The sequence below is a fragment of the Chrysemys picta genome, chromosome 20 (assembly GCF_011386835.1).
Source record: "Chrysemys picta bellii isolate R12L10 chromosome 20, ASM1138683v2, whole genome shotgun sequence".
In the NCBI taxonomy this organism is placed as follows: domain Eukaryota; kingdom Metazoa; phylum Chordata; order Testudines; family Emydidae; genus Chrysemys; species Chrysemys picta.
In genome coordinates, this window is record NC_088810.1 from 6,641,144 (window position 1) to 6,656,102 (window position 14,959).

A 14,959-nucleotide genomic window follows, 5' to 3' on the forward strand; every position below is an offset into this window, starting at 1 on the left:
AGCAGCAATGCCTTCTGGGTGATACTGAAAGCTTTTTGTGTTCTGCATCGTGGATACCGGGGGAGGGCGAGGGAGGTCAACTTCCTGTAAGCCCTTTGGAGCAGCTGGTGATTCCAAAGTGCCTTTGCAACATTGGAAAACAAAGCCAATGCTCCTTACCTGGCAAATGTTACCACGTGACAAACCAGACAAAACATGGAGAGGTAATCTCTGCCACTTACACTATTGCCTTTAAAGCTGTTGTCACTTACGGTGTTGTTCTTGAAACTAGTGAAGCCCAGCAAGTTGCCGAATATTTATTATATGTATTATGGTAAAACCTAAAGGTCCCCAACTGATAATCAAATGACTCAATAAAGCTTTGGAATATTTAGACCAGCTGGGGATCTGGCCCCAACATCATTCTCATCCACTGCTGGAAAGGAATATAACCCTTGCAAAAGTTCATACATCCAAAGCCTGCATTAATTGTTTCACCACACCCAATTGACGAGATACAGGGGGACAGAAGTTGCCTAGAGAATTTGCAAGCAAAGGGCGAGGCTGAGAGTGAGCAGCGGTGCAGGATACTCTTGACGTAAAGTGTGTTATTCAGAAAGCAAAGATGACTGTTGATACTCACCACTGGCTGGAATTGGTTGTTTTGCTACAACAGAAAGAGAAGATAGGAATGCATAATGTTCAGCTCCCGACAAGGGTAGCAGAGGTTGTACCATCAAGTAACTAGGGAAATTCTCACGAGGCCCCCAGTGGGGATGGGGATGTATCCCAAAACTCTTGGGATATCTCCCAGGTGCAATGCATTGTGGGTGTTTGTCAAAGACCCCCTTGCAAGATATTTCATGGGTGCCTAAACGAATTGCGGAGAGGACAACATCCCATCAATCCTGACAATCTCATATAAGCCTCCCAAATATGTGCTCACCTGGGGCCCCCTGAGGTAGCTCCCAGTAGAAGTGCCTACTGAGTGATATCAAAAGGTCTCCTCTGGCATGTCTCATTGCTACCCTGCTGACTGTTGGAGAGGGACATCAACCTACTATAAGCCTCTGGAGATTTTCATAACCCCTGTGGAGTAAGAGGACTTCCCATGCTCCCTTTACAACATGGAAAAATGCAGCCAATGCTCCTCACAGGCAAAGTTCAACAGACATGAAACTAGCTGAAACGGGGTCCATTCACTGATGTGTGTGAAGCTACATAGCATGGAGAGGTAATCTCTGGTACTTACGCTGCTGTCATCAAAGCTGCTGTCGCCCACGTTGCCGGTGTCCACGCTACCAGAGACCTGCAAGATGGGGAATATTTATTACGTGTATTGTGGTAAAACCTGTAGGGCTCCAGTGATATTCCATCTACCCTCTGGGGCCATGGACAATTTACAGCATCTGGGGATGTGGAGTATTGATTCCAGTGCTTCTCTACACAATTTACAGCAGTGGGAACATGGCCCAATTGATTCCAATGAAACTACAGCAAATTTACATGAACTGGGGATCTGCCCCCAAATCATTCTCATCCACTGGTGGAAACCAAGAGATAATGCTTGGTAAAGCTCCGTCATCCCAAGGCTGCAAATTTGTTATACAAAGCCAGACTGATGGGATAGAAGGGGTCAGGATGGCAGTTGCGTACAGAGTTGCGCCAACAGAGGGTTGGGCTGTTAGTGAGCAGCGATACAGAATACTATTGAGACAAAGCATGATAGTCCGATAGGAAAGATAACGGCTGATACTCACCACTGACCAGAATTGGTTGTTTTGCTACAACAGAAAGAGAAGTTAGGAATGCACATTGTTCAACTCCCCACCAGTAGCAGAGGTTGTACCATTTAGTAACTTCAGAATAGCCACACTAGATCAGACCAATAGGCCAATCTACCCTGATGACCCTCCCGGGGCTGGAACAGACGAATGGGCCCCAAAATGCCCACTATTCCAGTGCTGGCATGATCAATGCCATAGACATAGGTAATATCTCCTTGGTGCTACTCTAACACTTTAGCTTTTATACTATGCTGAGATCCCCTCACAGCGAAGTAGGTTTCTTATTCACAGATATCTGGGTCTCCTTTATTATTCCGCAAGAAACAAGCCACATGTTATTCCCACTCAGAAGACATGATGCAAATTTAATCTAATAGCAAAGGATTCAGCCAAGCTATTCTTGATAAGACACAATTTACCCTGAGTTCCTAGGACCGTTGCCAAGAGCAGAGCATTCCATGTGATTTCAGAAGGACTCCTGTGAGAGATTTCCCAGGAGGCCACAGGAAATTCTCATGAGGCCCCCAGTGGGGTGCGTATGTGTCCCAAAACTCTTGGGATATCTTCCATGTGCAATGCCTTGTGGGTGATGTGCAAGACTGTCTGTCAGGATATTACAGGGGTGCCCAGCAGGAATAGTGGAGATGACAACCTCCCATCAACCCTGGAAATCTCATATAAGCCGCCCAAAGACGTGTTCACCTGGGGACCACCTGAAGTAGCTCCAAGCAGAATGCTTTCCGGGTGATATGAATAAGCCCCTTCTGGCATGCCTCATTGCAACCCCAGAGACTGTGGGAGAGGAAGTCAATCTCCTATAAGCCTCTGGAGATTTTCATAAGCCCTGTGGAGTTGGTGGACTTTCCATGCTGCGTTCACAACATGGACAAATGCAGTCAATGCTCCTCAAAAGCAAACGTTACCAGAAATGAAACTAGCTGAAACGGGCTCCATTCACTGATGTGTGTGAAGCTACATAGCATGGAGAGGTAATCTCTGGTACTTATGCTGTTGTCGTCAAAGCTGCCGTCACCCACGTTGCCGGTCTTTACGCTACCAGATTCCTGCAAAAGGGGGAATATTTATTATGTGTATTGTGGTAACACCTATAGGGCTCCAACGGATATTCCATCAACCTATTGGGGCCATGGACAATTTATAGCATCTGGGGATGTGGTGTATTGATTCCAGTGCTTCTCGGGACATTTTACAGCAGTGGGAACATGGCCCCGTTGATTCCCATGAAACTATGGCAAATTTATATGAACTGCGCATCTGCCCCAAAATCATTCTCATTCACTGGTTTATTGCCCTGATATGTATAAAGCTACATGACGTGAGGAGGGGATCACTGATATTTATGCTCTTACTAACCTCGATACTAAATTGCTGCCCCTGGTTAAGGGGCAGGGTGTGTGGATGCCCACCGCACTGCCTTTGAGCAGGCTGGCGATTTGAACCAGTGGGACCCTGCGGAAAAGCCCTGGTATCTAGCTCCCTTGCTGGGTCCCAAGGTCATAGATGCTGTCAGCCAGATGGGTGGGGTAGTGGACAGGCTTCCACTCCTGACCCCAGCCTATATGTCTGTTTGTATTCTCCTGGGCTCAGGCCCCTCAGACCCCCAGTGGGAGCGGAAGGTGGTCAATGGGGAGACGTTTCTGGGGTGGTGAGACCCTGGGACAGAGAGAACTGTTGTCAGGCTCTGGGTTGTGCAGCCTCACCAGATGCTGAGGGGCTGTGTGACCTGGGTAAAGGTCCCAGGGATGAAGTCCCTCGCTCTGCCTATGGCCCAGATCCCTGTGCAGACACAGGAGGGGTCGGGCTGGCTGGTAGTTAGGGTTCTCCAAGATATGGGCTGTGAAGTCCTGTTGTGAGATGACTGTCTCTCTTTGGGACAGGATCCAGGCCCTGCTCCTGTAACAGCCGAGGATCTGAATTTGAATCCAGGGAACCAACTGCCTGAGATTGAAATTGTCAGTGAAAATGCAAATGACATGGCTGGCATGGGGGAGGAGCTGCTAAGCTTGGGGCTGTAACCAAACCCCTGGGGCTGAGTGGCAGGGAGAGATGCTCCCCGCCCCCCTGCACACCGGAGAGGGGGCTCATGCAGGCTCTGATGCTGTGACCAAAGCAGCGAGCTCGCTGCCTGCTCCCACTGGGACAGCAAGGGCTAGGGTTACCATTCGTCCGGATTTACCCGGACATGTCCTCCTTTTCGCGCTAAAAATAGCGTCCGGGGGGAATTTGTAAAGCACTCACAATGTCCGGGATTTCCCCCTCCCCCGGCAGAGCGAGCGGCTGGGAGGGCTGCAGAAAAATCCCGGGCTGGACTCCTGAGCAGCTGTAGAGGAGCTGGAGCCGCCCTGCATTCTGAGTTGGCCTCTCCTGCATCCCGGTCCGGCAGCACTGTGCAGGGCCAGGGACCGGGTTTTGTTGTGCAGGGCCAGGGACCGGGTTTTGTTGTGCTGGGGAGCGCAGCCACGTGTCCGGCTCGGCTCGCACAGAGCCCAACACCCTGTTCTGAGCAGCAGGGTAAGGGGGACCGGGGGCAGTCAAGAAACGGGGGGGGGCTTTTGGGGGGGGTGGAGAAAGTTTTGGGCAGTCAGGGTACAGGTAGGGGGTAGGGTCCTGGGGGGCAGTTGGGGGGGGTCTTAGGAGGCGGCAGTTAGGGGACAAGGAACAGGGAGGCTTAGGGGTGGGGTTTTGGAGGGCAGTTAGGAGCAGGGGTCCCAGGAAGGGGCAGTCAGGGGACAAGGAGCAGGGGGGTGGGGAGCTGGGAGTTCTGGGGGGGGGCTGTCAGGGGGCAGGAGTGGGGAGAGGGATCGGAGCAGTCAGGGGACAGGGAGCAGAGAGGTTTAGATGGGTTGGGAGTTCTGGGGGGGGCTGTCAGGGGGCAGGAGTGCGGAGAGGGATCGGAGCAGTCAGGGGACAGGGAGAAGAGGGGTTTAGATGGGTTGGGAGTTCGGGGGGGGGCTGTCAGGGGGTGGGGAGTGGTTGGATGGGGCGTGGGAGTCCCAGGGGTCTGTCTGGGGGTGGGGGTGTGGATAAGGGTTGGGGCAGTCAGGGGACAAGAGGCAGGGAGGCTTAGATAGGGAGTGGAGTCCTGGGGGGCAGTTAGGGGCAGGGGTCCCAGGAGGGGGCAGTCAGGGGACAAGGAACGGGGGGAGGGTTGGGGGTTCTGGGGGGGCGGGAAGTGGGAGGGGCAGGGGCGGGGCTAGGGCGGGGCTCCTCCCGTCCTCTTTTTTGCTTGCTGAAATATGGTAACCCTAGCAAGGGCAGCGCTGAGCATGGTGGGAGCCGAGACCCCAGCTGAGTGGGGGGACACACAGGCAGGGCAGGACGGCTGCCAACCAGGTTTGCCTTGTCCTGAGGTGCTGCTGGGAAGTGATTCCATGGCAGGGATGGAGCTACCAGGGGCACGGCTCAGCGGGGCTGTGACCCCAGGCCAGCCAGTGAGAGGGAACAGGCTGCAGGGACAGAGTCCTGTGGGAGAAGAAATCCCTGTACTGGGAATGGGCTCCCCAAGGGGAAGTAGAACTGTGGGGAATCAGGAGGCAGCTGGTGGTGCCCCAGAAGTATTGCTGCAGGTTATTGTACCTGGCCCACGATGTCCCTCTCTCAGGACACCAGGGGATCCAGTGGACCAGGCAGCAGCTGCTGCAGAACTTTTACTGGCCCAGAGTCTGTGACGCAGTCCAATAGGTCCTGTAACCCCTGCCAGAGGGTGGGGAAGGCCCGGGATAAGGGTGAAGCTCTTTTGAGACCCAGTCCTGCGGATGCTGGTTCATAAAAGTCTTTTGAGACCCCTGTCCATCATAGATGAACCTTTCCAGAAGGTGACTATGGACATAGTGGGACCCCTCAGCAAGGCGACCTGTTAGGGGAAGAAATACATCCTGGTGGTGATGGATTTCGCCACCCGCTACCCGGAGGTGGTGGCTCTGTCCTCCACCGAGGCAGACACCATGGCAGACGTGCTGCTGACCATCTTCAGCAGAGTTGGGGTTCCCAGCGAGGTCCTTACAGATCAGTGGTCCAATTTTAAGTCAGCCCTGCTCTGGGGATTGTGGGAGAAATGTGGGGTCTGGCGCACCTGGGCCGCTGCATATCACCCTCAGTCCAACAGGCCTGTGGAGAGATTTTATGAGACCCTGAGGATGATGCTGAGGACTTTTATGAACCAGCATCCGCAGGACTGGGACAAGTAGCTGCCCCACCTGCGGTACAGGGAAGTGCCCCAGGAATCCACAGGGTTCTTCCCTTTCGAGCTGCTGTATGGGAGGAGAGTGAGGGGTCCTCTGAGCCTGGTAAGGGATGATTGGGAGGAGAAGGGGGAAGACCCCCAGTGGATCTCCCAGGGCCAGATTAACTTTTTGTGGGGCCCCCTGGGGAATGAAGGGGCCAGGAGCAAGAGCACAGTGGGCAGGGAGGATTTGATTTAAATCATTAGTCAGGAAGACTTGATTTAATCATGGTTTTCTACATAAAAGTGCGTTCTTGTTGGTTGTTATAACCTTAATACATAGTCTTCACAACTCAGAGATAGATGTAGGTTTCATTTTTAGAAGGTACACCCTATACATGTTTAAAGAGTGATTTATTTTGGTGAGTTTTACAGGTATATCAGAAAATGAATGATTGTTTGGTTATTTCATTTACCAAAGATAATTGAAGCAGATATTTATGAAGTCACTGGGAGGTGAACTATCTCCAGTTCAACAGGTTAATCATTAATATTTGGAGGATTTTCTTGCCAGGCTGTATTAGGAGGCGAACATCATCAGACAGACATTTAAATTATTTTATTTAACTAAAACAACTATGTTAAGTATTCTGGATTTTTTTCTTCAACAGCAAACATAATATTTTAACAGAAAAGCATCTGTCCCTCGCTTCTCACATTTATCTCCAGACTTCTTCTTGTCCAGATCTATTCCGCCCCCAACAATCTTCTGTTCATTGAACTTTTTGAAACTTTTCACTTAATAGAGAGAGGTAAGGGATTGACTCTGTGTACACACATTTGCAAAGGGACAGTAGAGTTGAGGTCTGTTATTTCTCACGTCTCTATCTATATTTATTTATTTATTTTAAAACATTTTTGCTGTTAACAAGCATGTTATCTGTGGAGACACAAATCCACAGTTTGAGACCTGCAAAGCTAAGCATCTCTGATGGTATCTTCTGGACTGAGCACTGAGTCCCATTGGGTAGATAAAAAGATTAACCTAAAAAATCTGTACAGAAGCCCCTGGAACCCCCGAAAATTGGGTCCCTAATCCATGAACTATTGGAACTCATTTATAAAACTTCTCTTAAACATTACACAAATAGATTGTCTCATACTATAGAATTATAATTTATAATCACTATTCCATGATGAGATATAATGTATCTTAATTAAAAGTATCTTTAGATAGTTTTTTTCCTCAAAAACTTTGATTTAAATTAAAAAAAATCTGTTTTTTAATTTTTTTAAAAAAGTCATTGATTTTTATCGCCCCTGACAGCGGGGCACGGTGTGGGGGGAGGGAGGATTGGTCCCCAGCTGCAGCGAGGTTGGGCCAGGGGCAAGATGAGCACAGTGGGGCAGGAGCTAGGGTTGGTCCCTGGAGCACTGGATGGGCTGGGGATAAACTGCAAGCAGAGCAAGGCTGGGGAGGGGGTAAACAGGTTCCCCCCACCCCTGCCCACATAGAGCGGTTACCTACCTTCTCCCTCATTCTATCCCATTCTCTTCGTGTCTGTCTGCACTGAGCTGAGGGTGGGGGTGCACTGAGCACAGGGCTGGGGTGCAGGGTCTGGGAAGGCGTTAGGGTGCAGGAGCAGGCTGGGGATTGGGGTGCGGGGTCTGGCCAGGAGCTAGGGTGAGGGAGGGGGCTCAGGGTTGGGGCAGGAAGTTGAGGTGTGGAGTCCTTACCTGGGGCAGCTCCCATTTGGTGTGAGGGTTTGCAGATGGGAATGTGGGGGGGGGCAGGAGCTCCCATTTGATGCTCAGGGTGGAGGTGGGGATGTGGGTGGTGCAGGAGTCAGGGCATGGGGTGTGGAGGGGCTGGGGAAGTTTGAGGGGAGGTAGGAGTCAGGGCAGGGGGCTGGGAGGTGTAGGGGGTGCAGGAGTCAGGGCAGAAGACTGGGGGTCTGAGGAGTGCAGGGGGCTGGGTGTGTCTGAGGGTTGCAGGAGTCAGGGCAGAAGACTGGGGGTGTGAGGGGTGCAGGGGGCTGGGTGTGTCTGAGGGGTGCAGGAGTCAGGGCAGGGGGCTGGGTGTGTGTGTGTGGAGTGCAGGAGTCTGGGAGGGGAGCTGGGTGTGTGGGGGGGATGCAGGAGTCAGGGCAGGGGGCTGGGGTGTGAGGGGGGTGCAGGAGTCAGAGCAGGGTGCTGGGGGGGGTGTAGCTTGGGTGCATGGTCTGACTATGTGTGGGGGGTGCAGGAGTCAGGGCAGAGCGCTGGGGTGTGAGAGGTGCAGGGGGCTCAGTGTGTGGGGGGAGTGCAGGAGTCAGGGTAGGGGCTGGGGTGTGAGGGGGTGCAGGAGTGAGAGCGGGGGGCTGGGGGGGTAGCGGGGGTGCAGGGTCTGAGTATGTGTGGGGGGTGCAGGAGTCAGGGCAGAGCGCTGGGGTGTGAGAGGTGCAGGGGGCTCAGTGTGTGGGGGGAGTGCAGGAGTCAGGGCAGAGGGCTGGGGGTGTGAGGGGGTGCAGGAGTCAGGGCAGAGGGCTGGGGGCATGAGGGGGATGCAGGAGTCATGTTACCAGATGTGCCCATTACTTTGGGGTATGCTCATTTATTTGGGTTTCTCCTCTGGGGAAGGGGGTTCTGTAATCCTGTCAATGTACTGCTTGTGTCACTTGTGTTTACATATGGAGCTCTACTTCTCCCTTCTGCAAGTCCCCTCCCAATGGAGCTATCCTGCAGGACCTAGGGTCCCTAGGGCTGGGTTACTCCCACCCCAGAACCGGATGAACACCCACACACCCATACGTACATTAACAGAGCAAGTCTGAGCAGACCGGGTCAATCAGCACTGTCAAGCTGACCCCTTGTATGTCTCTGGACTCACTGGGCTGGAGGAAGCAGCACTTTCAAGCTGTCTCTCCTTATATGCCCTTGGGCTCCATGGACTGGGTCAAGCAGCACTTTCAAGCTGTTACCCTTATGCGTCCCAAATTCAGCACGTCCCTAACCCCACTCCCCCAAGACAATTGTACTGGCAGTAACCTACTCCATGAGCAAACCCCACAGTATTTTGGGCGCTGCAGGGATCTTTAGCTTAGGTAAAAGAAGCATTGCTGTAGAGTGAATGGGGGAAGCTAAAAACACAAACGAGTAAAGTTCAGCAGGAGAGAGAGAAGCAACCAACTTAACCATAGCAGTTATTTATTGTTAATACCTAAGGTAGAAAGGAAAACAGAGAGAGAGAGAAAGAGGGGGGGTCTCACCCACTCCACAAGGCTTGAACTGGTCGGGGTTCCCAGGTGATGGTGGTAGTGGAGGGTCCTGAATGCTGGAGACAGGCAGAGCCCCCAGCACGATCAGTCAGGAGAAGATGACGTTCCAGTGGAACTGATGCATAGTGTGGATCTAAGCATCAGAACCCTGACTAGAGGGTGAGTAGGGATTTTTGTAGAGAAATTACAATGGTTGAAGGGAGAACACTAGATTTGTTTATAGGTAAGCTGATGACTCAAGGGTTTTCTTTAGACTAGACAATAGGAGCTGATCACTCTTGGCTATGGGTGGTTTTTCTTCCAGGGAGCTCACAAAGCAACTAGGCTGCTTCACTATTTGGATATCAATTAAGGATTCATTACTAGAATTGCTCTGATCACTGCTGAGCTGGGTGTGTGCAGGCGTAGGTTCATTAGCATCTGGAGCAGAGATTCCCAGGATGCAGTGCTTCCCTGCTTTTTCTGGTCCCAGAATTCAGTGTGGTTCTCTGTTCTCCATTCTGTATGCTAATTGAGATGTCTTCCTGTCCCATCTTTCATGCAGATGAGGCTAGGGGAGTTGTCTATGCTCTCCATTCTGTATGCTAATGGAGATGTCTTCATCTTGTCACCCTTGTCAGGAGGGGTCTAGGTGTGTCTCCCAACGCCCGTCACTGCTCTCTGCAAGTTTTCTTTTTCTGATGGGTTTTGGTTTAAGCAGAGGCTCGGGGAGGGTGTCTTTCATGAGTCTGGCTGGATACTGCACCCTGGTTCCCCAGGAACACAGAGGTCTCTGGTATCAGTCAGGACAGAGGGATGGGGGTATGAAGGGGATGCAGGAGTCAGGGCAGGGGGGTCGGGGCTGTAGAGGGGGTGTAGGAGCTGAGTGTGTGGGGGGGTGCAGGAGTCAGGGCAGAAGGCTGGGGGTGTGAGGGGTTGCAGGTGGGAATGTTGGGGGTGGTGCAGGAGCTCCCTTTTGGTGCTCAGGGTGGGGGTGTGAGGGGGTGCAGGAGTCAGGGTAGGGGGTTGGGTGTGTGGGCTGGGGTTGTGGGGGTGCTCCCAGCTCCCTACCCTGAGTGGCTCATGGCAGGGGGCTGGAGGGGGTATGCTCCGATTCCAGCCCCTTCCCCAAGGCCCCATCCCCGCCTCATCTATACCTCCTCCTCTGAACAGCAAGCGCACTGCGGCTCCACTCCTCCCCCTCCCCCTCCCTCGTGCGGGCGATCAGCTGTTCAGCAGCAGGGGAAGCACTAGGAGTGGGAGGGTCAGGAACGCGGCACGCTCTGGGGAAGAGGTGGGGGAGGGGAGAGCTTGGCTGCCGTCAGAGCCTGCCCTGCTGCAGGATCTGGCAAGACCCAGCTTCTGCCCCCACAGGAGAGAGAGCGGTGGGCAGGAAGCGGAGAAGAGCGGGCTGGGCTGGGACCCCTTTGGAGTGTGGGCCCTGTTCTTCCCTGAGATGGGAGCCAATCCTTCCATCAAGTGTCCTCCATTCAGAGTCACTGGAGAAGAGCCCAGAGCCTGGAGAGAGAGGTCAAGGACATGATGGCTTTAGACGTGATGCAGCCGTTCAACAGCCCATTGGCCTTGCCCGTGGGGCTGGCCCCCAAGAAAGACGGGTCGATCTATCAGAAGCTTAATGCCATCATCCAATGCTTACCGCATGCCTAGGCCTGGTGAGATTCTAGACAAGCTGCGGGGGGCTCATTACCTCCGTACTATGGATCTCACCAAGGGCGACTGGCAGGTACCTGTGGGCCAAGATGCCAGGTTGAAATCTGCCTTCACCCCCGCTTTGGGGCTCTTTGAGTTCCTGGTCCTGCCTTTCGACCTCAAGGGGGCATCGGCCACCTCCCAGCGCCGGGTGGATCGGTTATTGAGGGGGATGGAGAACTTGACCCTGGCGTACATTGACGATATCTGTGTCTTTAGCCAGACCTGGGAGGAACACGTGTCCCAGGTGAAGACAGTGCTGGGCTGCCTCAAGGAGGCAGGACTGCCGGTAAAATCTGGAAAGTGTAAGGTGGAGATGGCAGAGGTGTCGTACCTGGGCCACAAGGTGGGGCGCGGTTGCCCAAGCCCAGAGCCGGCCAAGGTGGAGATGATCAGAGATTGGCCCATTACCCAGGCTAAGAAGCAGGTCCAGGCCTTTATCAGGATGGCGGGGTACTACCAGGGCTTTGTACCCCACTTTAGCTGCCCCCATCAATGAGCTATGTGAGAAGGAGAAGCCAGATGAGGTGGTCTGGACCGAGCAGTGCCAGAGGGCTCTCTGTGCGCTGATGGAGGCTCTAATCCAGGGCCCGATAAATCTGGTAAACCCAGACTTTGCCAAGCCCTTTACAGCGTTCACTGATGCCTCAGACACAGGGCTGGACGTGGTGCTGATGCAGGCCCATGCTAAGGGGGGAGAAACCCCCCATCGGGTACCTGAGCAAGATGCTGCTGCCCCAGGAACAGAACTATGTGGCCATAGAGAAGAAATGCCTGGCCATGGGGCAGGCCCTTAAAAAGCTGCAGCCGTATCTATTTGGGCAGCGCTTTACTGTGTACACTGACCACTCTCCTCTGACGTGGCTGCATCAAATGAAAGGGGCTGATGCCGAGCTGCTGGTGACAGAGACACCTGGGCAGAGGGTGGCCAAGGTCAAGATGGGGGCTCTTAACCAAGAGAGCCCGAATCGCAGCCCTCCAGACTGGAGCGCTGGGAGAAGATCCGATCCTAGTTTTAACCCCAGGGGTTGTGGGGTGGCACAAGAGCACAGGCCACATAAACCTTCCCATATGCGGCCTGCGACTGCCATCGAGCACACCCGACCCAAAGAAGGGCGTGAAACTGGAAGGGCCTGGTGTAACTCCCACCAAGGAATGGGAGAGATGCTGGGGCATCCATGGGAACGTTGGTGGGTTCTAACTTCCTCAGGTCACCGGCTAAAGTGACCCTGCTCAGTTTGGTCTCGAATGGGGGGAGAGATGTGACTAAGTGGGAATGTTCTTAATGTTTTCTCTGAATACTGTGTGGGTGCCTCAGTTTTCTCTTTGCATTTCTTAAGGATCTAGGTGGTGGGATAAGGTGTGTGATTGTTGCAGAGCCCTAGAGGCCAGGTGTGATGCTGTCTGCAGAGAGAATGGCTTATACCCTGTCTTCTGGCAACTGATGGCCTGAGCCCCTCCCCTGCAAGGTGCCAACTGAAGATGTTGGAGAACAAAGAGATCAGGTGGCCTCCTGGCCCAGGAAAGAGACAAAGGCAGAGGAGATGCTGGAGGGGGTGTCAGTTCGGAGCTGGCTGGGGAGACGGGGGGAGGCCCAGATCCTGGATCTGGGCTCCCCACCCCCTAAGATGGACCTGACTGAGGGGTCCTGTTTTCTCTACCTACAAGCTCTGTTTTAGACCTTGTTCCTGTCGTCTAATAAACCTTCTGCTTTACTGGCTGGGTGAGAGTCATGGCGAATTGCAGGAAGTGCGGGGGTGCAGGGCCCTGACTCCCGCACACTCCGTGACAGCCAGGCACTGCATGGACACACAGCAAGAGACAATTACTGCCTCAGCTGAGATCAGGGCCCAGTTGTGCCAGGCGCTGCCCAGACACACACAGAGGGAGACAGTCCTTGCCCCCGAAGAGTTCACACTCTAAACAGTCCAGGTAAGGATTATTCTTACCCTTTTATAGGTGAGGGGGCTGAGAGGATAAGTGACTTGCATGAGGTCACACAGAGATTCTGTAGCAGAGCCAGCAACTGAGAGCAGGAGTCCTGAGTCCCGGTGCCTTAGCCCAGACCAGCCTTCGTACCACCCTTGAATAGGAATTGGCACGATCTTAAATGGTGCAACATTCCATTGTGATGCACAGAAAAATATTAAATTTGTCACTAATGAACAGGGAGAGGAGAGAAATGGTTTGCTGGTGAGATTTATTTTCAGTCCTGGTGGAGCTTCTGCTGTTCTTGGTGTAAACATTAGTGAACGTCCCCATTGTCTGCTTGCTGATTAAAGGCAGCAAAATCAACTCTCAGAGGGCAGGAATAGCTCGGTGGTTTGAGCATTGGCCTGCTAAACGCAGAGTTGTGAGTTCAATCCTTGAGGGGGCCACTTAGGGAACTGGGGCCAAATCAGTACTTGGTCCTGTTAGTGAAGGTAGGGGCTGGACTCAATGACCTTTCAGGGTCCCTTCCAATTCCATGAGATAGGTATATCCATATATTATTAACATCATTCCTGCCCCAGCCCCCCACAGCAGTTGTTACTATGCAATTTGCGGTTAGCATTTGATTTACGAGATCAGAGTGTGGAAGATGGATCTTCCTTCTTATCATCAGAGCCTGGTTCCCAGCTGACATTTCAGTGATCACCCTGCTGTTTGAACCTCTACGGCTGGAAGGGAAAAGAAAACAAGTGTGAAGTACGGGGCACTTTTCACAGAGACCTAGATGTTAAGGCTACAAAGGACCATTATGATCATCTAGTCTGACCTCCAGGATAACGCAGGCCAGAGAAATTCACCCAGTGTCCCCGCTCCTGAGCCCACTACTTGAGTTTGACTAGGGCATCAAGCCTGGATTTGAAGACATCAGGAGTGAGAGAATCTACCACGTCCCTGGGGAGATTCTTCCAATGGTTAATCACCATCACTGTTAAAAATTTGGGCCTTATTTCTTATTTGAATTTGCCTGGCTTTAACTTCGAGCGGTTGGTTCTTACTCTGCTAGATTTAAAATCCCTTTAGTACCTGGTATTCCTCAGGAAGGTCCTTATACCCAGTAACCAAGATGCCAGCTAATAAGCCATATAATAAGCTGCAAAAAATGCCTAGTGAGGGGATTTCACATCTAGCTCCTCCCAGCTCGCAGGGTGTCAGTGTCTCTGTAACTACCCCTCTCCCTGGTGGAATACAGGACATTCTTGGAAGCCCTCTTATTGACGGGACGGGGCATCAGCATAATATTAGGGAGAGGAGAGATTTTGGGGAGCAGCCCTCCTAATTTACACCAGGATCTGTGCAGCCCACGAGGTTTCATAATGTTGACGTCATTAGGCCTATGTGAACCAAAGTTCTTCCATGTTTAAACTCTGTCCTTCCATGTTTAACTCTAATCGACCTCAAAAGCCAAGGACAGAAATTGGAATGTGTAAACAGTCAGTTATCAATTATGAGCCTGCTCATACAGGTACCAAGCGATACTGATGAGGTTTGCATGTTTCTAGCTGGAGAAGGGGTAATAAACTAAGGGTAAACAGGACCAAATAACTGTTTAGAGGAGTGTTACTAACAAGCTAGATTTATAGCCCTAGAATGATTTAATTGCTTAAATGTATAAACATGCCTTTGGTAGAGAGGGGTGGGGGAGTGGTGGGAGGTAGAGAGGGGAAGAAAGCGGGGGCTTAGTTGTAAAATGTATAAGAATAGAGAAACTGTTTTTGCTGGTGTGCTTGATTTGAGACTTGCCTGTCTCCTTGCACCACTTTGAGATCTCAAATAAACTTTGATTGTTTCTCCACCCCGGTATGTTTATTGACGCGAAGCACACCGGGCAACAAACCCCACTGTTGCTGTCCTCGGGCCTCTGTGCCGGCAATAATAACACATACAGCATCCGTGGCCTGTTAGTTTACAGCTAATGACAGACTCATAAACCTCTCTACATGCGCCAGACAGGGATAAAGGAACAAACTGCTAGACAGGCCATAAAATCCTTGTAAACAATGTTGTGGCTTTCTCCAAGATGAATCCTGCTGGTTTTATTAGCAGTGGTATGAGAATAGCATGGACAGGGGCCC

The 14,959-nt window shown here is 52.2% G+C and overlaps 1 long non-coding RNA gene across 1 annotated transcript in view; it reads right to left on the reverse strand.

Moving 5' to 3' along the window:
* The window catches only part of LOC135976848 (uncharacterized), a 1,653,704-nt gene that overhangs the window by 1,186,384 nt on the left and 452,361 nt on the right, over window positions 1-14,959 (reverse strand). The gene's annotated exons all lie outside the window — the stretch shown is intronic.